This window comes from Myotis myotis, unplaced genomic scaffold (assembly GCF_014108235.1).
Source record: "Myotis myotis isolate mMyoMyo1 unplaced genomic scaffold, mMyoMyo1.p scaffold_m19_p_2, whole genome shotgun sequence".
NCBI classification, from domain to species: domain Eukaryota; kingdom Metazoa; phylum Chordata; class Mammalia; order Chiroptera; family Vespertilionidae; genus Myotis; species Myotis myotis.
In genome coordinates, this window is record NW_023416324.1 from 215,964,778 (window position 1) to 215,971,926 (window position 7,149).

Sequence of the window (7,149 nt, forward strand, 5' to 3'; positions counted from 1 at the left end):
ACACACACACACACACTTTTTTGGACAGCTAGATTTTTATGGATGCACAGTGTTTTTGGTAACAAAAATCACATCCAAATGAAAATATCCCCAAATATATTTTAAAATGCAAGAGTTAGCCCGGCTGGCGTGGCTCAGTTGAGCAGCGGCTTATGAACCAGGAGGTCCCGGTTGGATTCCCAGTCAGGGCCCAGGCCCAGGGTGAGGCAGCCGATCCATGATTCTCTCTCATCATTGATGTTTCTCTCTCTCTCCCTCTCCCTTCCTCTCAGAAATCAACTAAGTTAAAAAAAAAATAAAAATGCAGGAGTTATATCTAGCTTATAACTGTATAGTTGCTCTTTATTTTCACTTGCTCACAAGTCAGTTTTAGAAACCACTCCTCTGGAAGCTTCCAGAAGAGTGCGTGTGCTTCTTTTGGGGCAGAGGGTGGTAGAGGAAAGCACAGTCACTGGTTGAGCAGCAGCCCAGGGCAGCAAACGTTCGGGCTGCACAGCCAGCTGCTCCAGGCTGCTCAGGGAGGAGTCAGCAGCTCTGCTCCGGAATCTCCACAATGGCCTGAACCCCCTCCTCACCCCAGCGGGCAGACGCGTGCAGAAGAGAGGAAGAGAGGTAAAACAGTACGAACACTCGAGTGCCCTGGGGGCGGGGAGTATGGATTCCCGCGGGCGACCTGGAGTAGATGTTTCCGTGGAGACGGGCAATGTAAGTGGCCGGTAGCCAGGTAAAGAGGAGAGGAGTGGAGTTGGGAGCAGAGGGGCGTCATGTTGGAAGGCCTGCCTGCGTCCAGTGTAGCTGGAGGAAGGTGAGGCCAGCTGCGCTCGGAGAGAGAGCTGGTTCTGAGTGGTCGCTGGGAGGACAGCACGTCCCTGCCCAACTGGCGATTGTCTCTGAAACAGAGCCCTGGGCTGCTGGGTAAGAGTGAGTTCTGGCCTGGCCGGCGTGGCTCAGTGGTTGAGCATCGACCTATAAACCAGGAGGTCACGGTTGGATTCCTGGTCAGGGCACAGGCCCGGGTTATGGGCTCCATCCCCAGTAGGGGGCGTGCAGGAGGCAGCTGATCAATGTTTTTCTTCCATCATTGATATTTCTCTTTCACTTCCTCTCTGAAATCAATAAAAATATTTTTTTTAAAAAAGAGTGAGCTCGGGAGGGACTTGACCTGGGCTGTTCCCCCAGCTCTGTCAGACTGGGACCTGGGCTGTTTAATCTTGTTTCGTTATGGAGGCCCTAAGAGGACACGCCATAGGGCTGTGATGAGGTTGCATTCATCAATGCATGTAGAGTTCAATAAAGGCATATGGTGGTCAATGAATATTGGCTTTAAAGTATATATATATATTTTATTTCAGCCCTCAACCACGACCTCCGACCACTGAACCACACCAGCCGGGCTCACTATTGGCTATTTTCACGCCTGAAAGGCTCAGGGGGAAGGTCCAGTTCTGCTAGAGAAAACCTGAAGGACCACGTGGCCCAACCACCACAATTTCATCCTCCAGCCTCCACAGGCCGCCACCGAAAGGCTGCACTTCCTGCAAATCTCGGCCCCCCACTTCTCCTTTCAGCAGGTGCATTCCCACCGGCTCCCAGCGGCTCCCAGAATCCGAGCCACGCCCAGAGCAGGGCCACCTCCACCGCAGGTGCATCTGCACCGCACAGGGGCCTCACGCCTGCAGACGCAGACAGTCGCCGCACAGAAGCCGGCACACTGCGTGCTGCTCCCTGGAGGGTTTCCAGGTCCCTAGGGAGTGGCTCTTGAACTCTGCGTCACAGGGCTTGTCCCAACACGAAAACACAGGCCTGGCCCGGGGGTTCCCATCCAGGCCTGGGCGGGGCCTGAGACTTGGCGTTTCTAATGGGTTTCTAGGGGGTCAGTCTGTCCAAGTAATGCACTTGGGGAGCCATCGCGGCCAGGAATGCTGATGTCCCCCCCAGCTGACGGGGCCGGGCCTCCAGCCTCTGCCCTTCCGCGGACCTTCTGCTGTGATCGGCGTCGTTTCCACGTGGTGCTGTGGCTGGTAGATGGTCTAAGTCACCGATTAGTGACGATGGGATGCTTAGGGGTTCCCGTGTGTCCTTAGGCTGGCGTACCCCACGTTGGCCGTTCTCGCACCCCAGCAAGTGTTAACCTGCTTCATTTAGTTTTAAACACAATTTCTGCAAAGTCCGTGTTGTTCTGTTTACTTGGCGTTGGCTTTCCCTGTGATGCTGCTAGTTTTTCTCATTGTCTAGTAAACTTCAGGTGTCCATTTATATTGAAAAGGTCAAAGGTGGTTGTTTTTCTTTCATTTCAAAAGCACCTAAAATGTCCCTAGCCAGTTGGGCTCAGTGGAAAGAGTGTCAGCCTGCCGACTGAAGGGTCCTGGGTTCGATTCGCAATCCGGCCAGTGTGGGGCGGCAGGAGGCAGTTAACCCATGATTCTCTCATCATTGATGTTTCTATCTCTCTTCCTCTCCTCTCTGAAATCAATAAAAATGTATTTTTTTAAAAAGCACTTGAAATTATTATTTTTTAAAATCCTCACCTGTGGATATTTTTTCCATTGATATTTAGAGAGAGAGAGAGTGACTCATGGGTGTGAGAGAGACACATCGATTGTTGCCTCCCGCATGCACCCTGACTGGGGCCGGGGATCGAACCTGCAACCGAGGTGCACGCCCCTGCCTGGGTCTGTGGGCCCACAAGATGCCTGTGGGCCAGCAAGCGTGTTTTTTCCCAATAGCGATCAACATGCACAGATGTACGGCAGATGCAGTGCGGTTTCTGTCAAAGGTAGTGAGGCTCCCAACCTTCCGGGCACGCTGCGCGGAAAGTGACGGCTTTGAAGGCCGCGCTCCCTTGGCTCGGATGTGGGTGCCTTGCGTTTCCCAGGACGGGGACGGGGTCCCCTGAGGAGTCTGTGGGCCGCGGTGTGTCCTGGAAGTGGAAGGGGGAGGGCGAGGCGGGCAGACCTCAGCGGGGACATGGCCGAGGGGGCGCCGCAGAGCCTAACCCGGGCAGGGGACCACAGGGTGCAGGCAGGTGGGAGCGCAGAGGAGCGCAGGGGCGAGGCAGCGGGGAGAGGGTGCTGCGGGGGCGGGGTGGGGCAGGGAGGAGGAAGGGCTGGAGCAGCAGCAGTGTAGCAGCTGCTCCCCGCGTGTGTCTGGAACATGGGGAAGCAGACTTGCCTCCGGAGACCTTAGTCATCAACAATGCTTCCATTTCCTTTTCTTTTTATTATTATTTTCTTTATTTTATTGATTTTAGAGAGAGGAAGGGAGAGGGATGAGAGAGAATCATAGATCGGCTGACTCCTGCACGCTCCCCACTGGGGATGGAGCCCGCTACCCGGGCCTGTGCCCCAAACGGGAATCCAGCCCTGACCTCCTGAGTCACAGGTTGAAGCTCATCCGCTGAGTCACGCCGGCCGGGCTGTTTTTGTTTCGCTGCTGCCGCCTGCCTCTCTGCGAGCGCGCTGGGGCTGCTGCCGCCTGCCTCCCTGCGAGCGCGCCGGGGCTGCTGTGGGCCTGCCTCCCTGCGAGCGCGCCGGGGCTGCTGTCGGCCTGCCTCCCTGCGAGCGCGCCGGGGCTGCTGTGGGCCTGCCTCCCTGCGAGCGCGCCGGGGCTGCTGTGGGCCTGCCTCTCTGCGAGCGCGCCGGGGCTGCTGTGGGCCTGCCTCCCTGCGAGCGCTGGGGCTGCTGTGGGCCTGCCTCCCTGCGAGCGCGCCGGGGCTGCTGTGGGCCTGCCTCCCTGCGAGCGCGCCGGGGCTGCTGTGGGCCTGCCTCCCTGCGAGCGCGCCGGGGCTGCTGTGGGCCTGCCTCCCTGCGAGCGCGCCGGGGCTGCTGTGGGCCTGCCTCTCTGCGAGCGCGCCGGGGCTGCTGTCGGCCTGCCTCTCTGCGAGCGCGCCGGGGCTGCTGTGGGCCTGCCCCTCTGCGAGCGCGCCGGGGCTGCTGTGGGCCTGCCCCTCTGCGAGCGCGCCGGGGCTGCTGTGGGCCTGCCCCTCTGCGAGCGCGCTGGGGCTGCTGTGGGCCTGCCTCCCTGCGAGCGCGCAGGGGCTGCTGTGGGCCTGCCTCCCTGCGAGCGCGCCGGGGCTGCTGTGGGCCTGCCTCCCTGCGAGCGCGCCGGGGCTGCCGTAGCAAAGCCCGCAGCTGGCGCTCCAACAACACATGTGCTTTCTCTCACTCCAGAGGCTGCGAGTGGGCACCAGAGGGCTGGCTTCTCCGGAGGCTCCTTTCTTGCTGGCAGGTGACCATCTCACTGCGTCTGCTCAGGGCCTTGGTCCCAGCCTGTCTCCCTCGGGGGAGCACGCCCGTGCCCTCCCCTCCCCCCACAGGCGCGCATCTCCTCAACTCCAAGGGACCCCAGGAGACTTGCAAACAGGGGAGCAGTGGGCAGCGGCAGCTCGTCCTGGGCTCACCCCTGCCCCCCAGGTGCCCCTCCTCTGACTTCCCAGGGAGCCAGAGCAGCCCGGCCCAGCCTGGGCTCCTTTCCCCTCCCAGTTCCTCTTCTGTGGCTTCTTCTCTCCTGGGCCCTTCCTTGTTTCACTGTCCCAACTTTAATAACCTTCCTCTCACAATCACCTGGACTCGGGCTGTGACATCTGTCCTGCACGAGTCAAGGACCCACACACCACAGGCCGGCCCAGGGCAGTCCCGCGCCAGGGCCCTTCCAGTAATGCTGTGGGTGAGAGAGGTTGGGAGCCCCTGGCAAGGGCTGCTGACTCAGGTGGCAGGAGCTCAGGGCAGGCGGCAGCTGGGGGCAGGCTGCCCCCTGAGTCGTTTGCTGAGAGGCCCCTGTGCAGAAATGGCTGCTGGGCTCTGCTTTTAAATGTGAGTCCCGGAGTCCTTTCTCCATAGGTGTCCTCTTTCCCAGGGTCCACGCGGGGACGGTGAGGAAGATTCCAGGAAGGTGGGAGAAAGCAGGTGGGGATGGGATTACAGGAAGGTTAACAAGAGTCTGCTCTCTTGCGGGCGGTTGAGACTTATTTTAAAGGTGTGCTCACCCGGACGTACAGACACGATGGACAGGCCTTGCTGGAGGCAAAGGTGAGCCATTGGTTCTCCACCATGCGCTGCCCAGTTAGGGGTTCAGGGTCAGATCACCTGTGAGGTCACTTTCCTTAGAACCCCTTCCGCCATCAGATGTCACTGATGTACGTGCCCCGTGTAATCCTTGTCGTCAGGATGTGTCCTTGCACCACCTTCCGCGTGACAGATTAGGAAGCGAGGGCAGAGCGAGGACAACTGTTTGATCACGGTCGCTCAGCCAGAAGCACCGGCCAGGCGGCTGCCTCAGGGCTCCAGGTGACGTCCCCCCCTGTGTGACCTTCCCGAGCTGCTGTCAGAAGTGCCACGGATGGTGTGGCTGGAGACAATACAAATGTGTTCTCCCCCAGTCCTGGAGAAAAGCCCCAAACCAGTGCTGGTAGGGTTTGGCCGGTGACGGGGCAGTGAAAGAATTCACAGCTCAGAGAAGAGACAGGTGCAGAGAGAAAGTTTATCTATTTATGTACTTTTTACTTTGATGCAGTGCTAATCAGCGCAGGGAAAGAAACAAAAGGCGTTTCCACTTAAAGAGGAATGGCAGCTGTTGCTAGGCGACAAGGAAGGGCGGTGAAACTGAGCAGACAGCAGGGTTGTCTTCCTTAGTTCCTCAGGGTCCAGTCCAGACCAGGGGTCCTCAAACTTTTTAAACAGGGGGCCAGTTCACTGTCCCTCAGACCGTTGGAGGGCCGGACTATAGTTTAAAAAAAAACTATGAACAAATTCCTATGCACACTGCACATATCTTACTTTGAAGTAAAAAGACAAATGTTTTCGGCAGGCCGCATGTGGCCCGTGGGCCGTAGTTTGAGGACCCCTGGTCCAGACAGATGTCCTAGGGAGGAGTCTTATCAGCATTTTTTCTCAGGCCTGTAACACATGCTCAGAGCAAAAGGTAGGAAGAGTTCAAAGAGGCTTGTTTGAAGGGGAGGGGGCAAGGAACTTCTACTGGAGACTTCTTGGTTCGAATTATCCCTGAGTTGTGAAAACAGCAGGGAGGAGGCGTGTGCAAGAATGTAGCCTTGAGAGTAGCTTATCTTGCCTTGCAGTTTGAATAGAGGGGCTGTTTGAATCAGAGGTGCCAACAATCTTGGGGTTTAATTACCAGGTGCTTCTCATGAACTGTGGAAGGCCACAGCAAAGACAAACAAAGGCCCTTTTCCGATCCTCACAAGTACCACTGAGCCAAAGTCAAGGTGTCGGCAGTCACTGGTTCTAAGAAGGAATCTGTTCCTTGCCTCTTCCAAATTGCCCGGGTCCCAGACATTCCTGTGACCACATCACTCCAGTCCTGCCTCTGTGATCGCATCCTCCTGCTCCGTCGATGCAATCTGCCTCTGCCTCTCTTATCAGGACATCTAGGGCAGCTAGGCTCCCGCCTGACAATCCAGGGTAACATCTTCATCTCAAGACCCGGTATTTATCCCATCTGCAAAGACCCCTTTCCCAGGTTCCAGCGATTAGGACCTGGGGATCTTGTAGGGGCGGCTTTTTCAGCCCACCACATCACCCCGTCCTGCCGCCCAGCGAATCCCAGGGTTTCATTAATGCCTGGTGCCCCGTGGAGAAAGTGGAGGAACGCAGCCTCCGTGTCAATGCTCAGACGGTGGGGAAGTCATTCCCAAATGCCTTAGGACGAGCGAAGGCTGCGTGCCCCCAGGGCAGAGAGGGCAGGAAGAGGCCCCAAGAATAGAAAGTATGACAGGGTCCCAGGTGCAGATGAAAGAGGAGTGTAACTCAGTGCATATTTACCCACTACTGTTACCTTTGATCCCAGACTTAAAAGGATTTATTTTAAAAATTCAAGGCGGGCACACAGCCAAAGGAAACTGTTTCAGAGCAGCCAGAACTTCTAAAGGACAGCCAGTGGGGCTGCAGCCCTAGAGTGAGCCAAGAATCTTCTAGAGATAAAAGGTGAAAAACCACGCTTGCAACAGAAAAAACAAGGGGCGGCCCTTTCTTTCCGGGCAGAAGGTGTCTTGTAAATGGAGAACCAAGAGGAAGCCACACTGTGGCGTTACTTTTTTCTCTGGGCTTCACCGTCAAAGAGACGGGTCAGCCCTAGCCAGTTTGGCTCAGTGGATAGAGCGCCAGTGGACTGAAAGGTCCTGGGTTCAAATCTGGT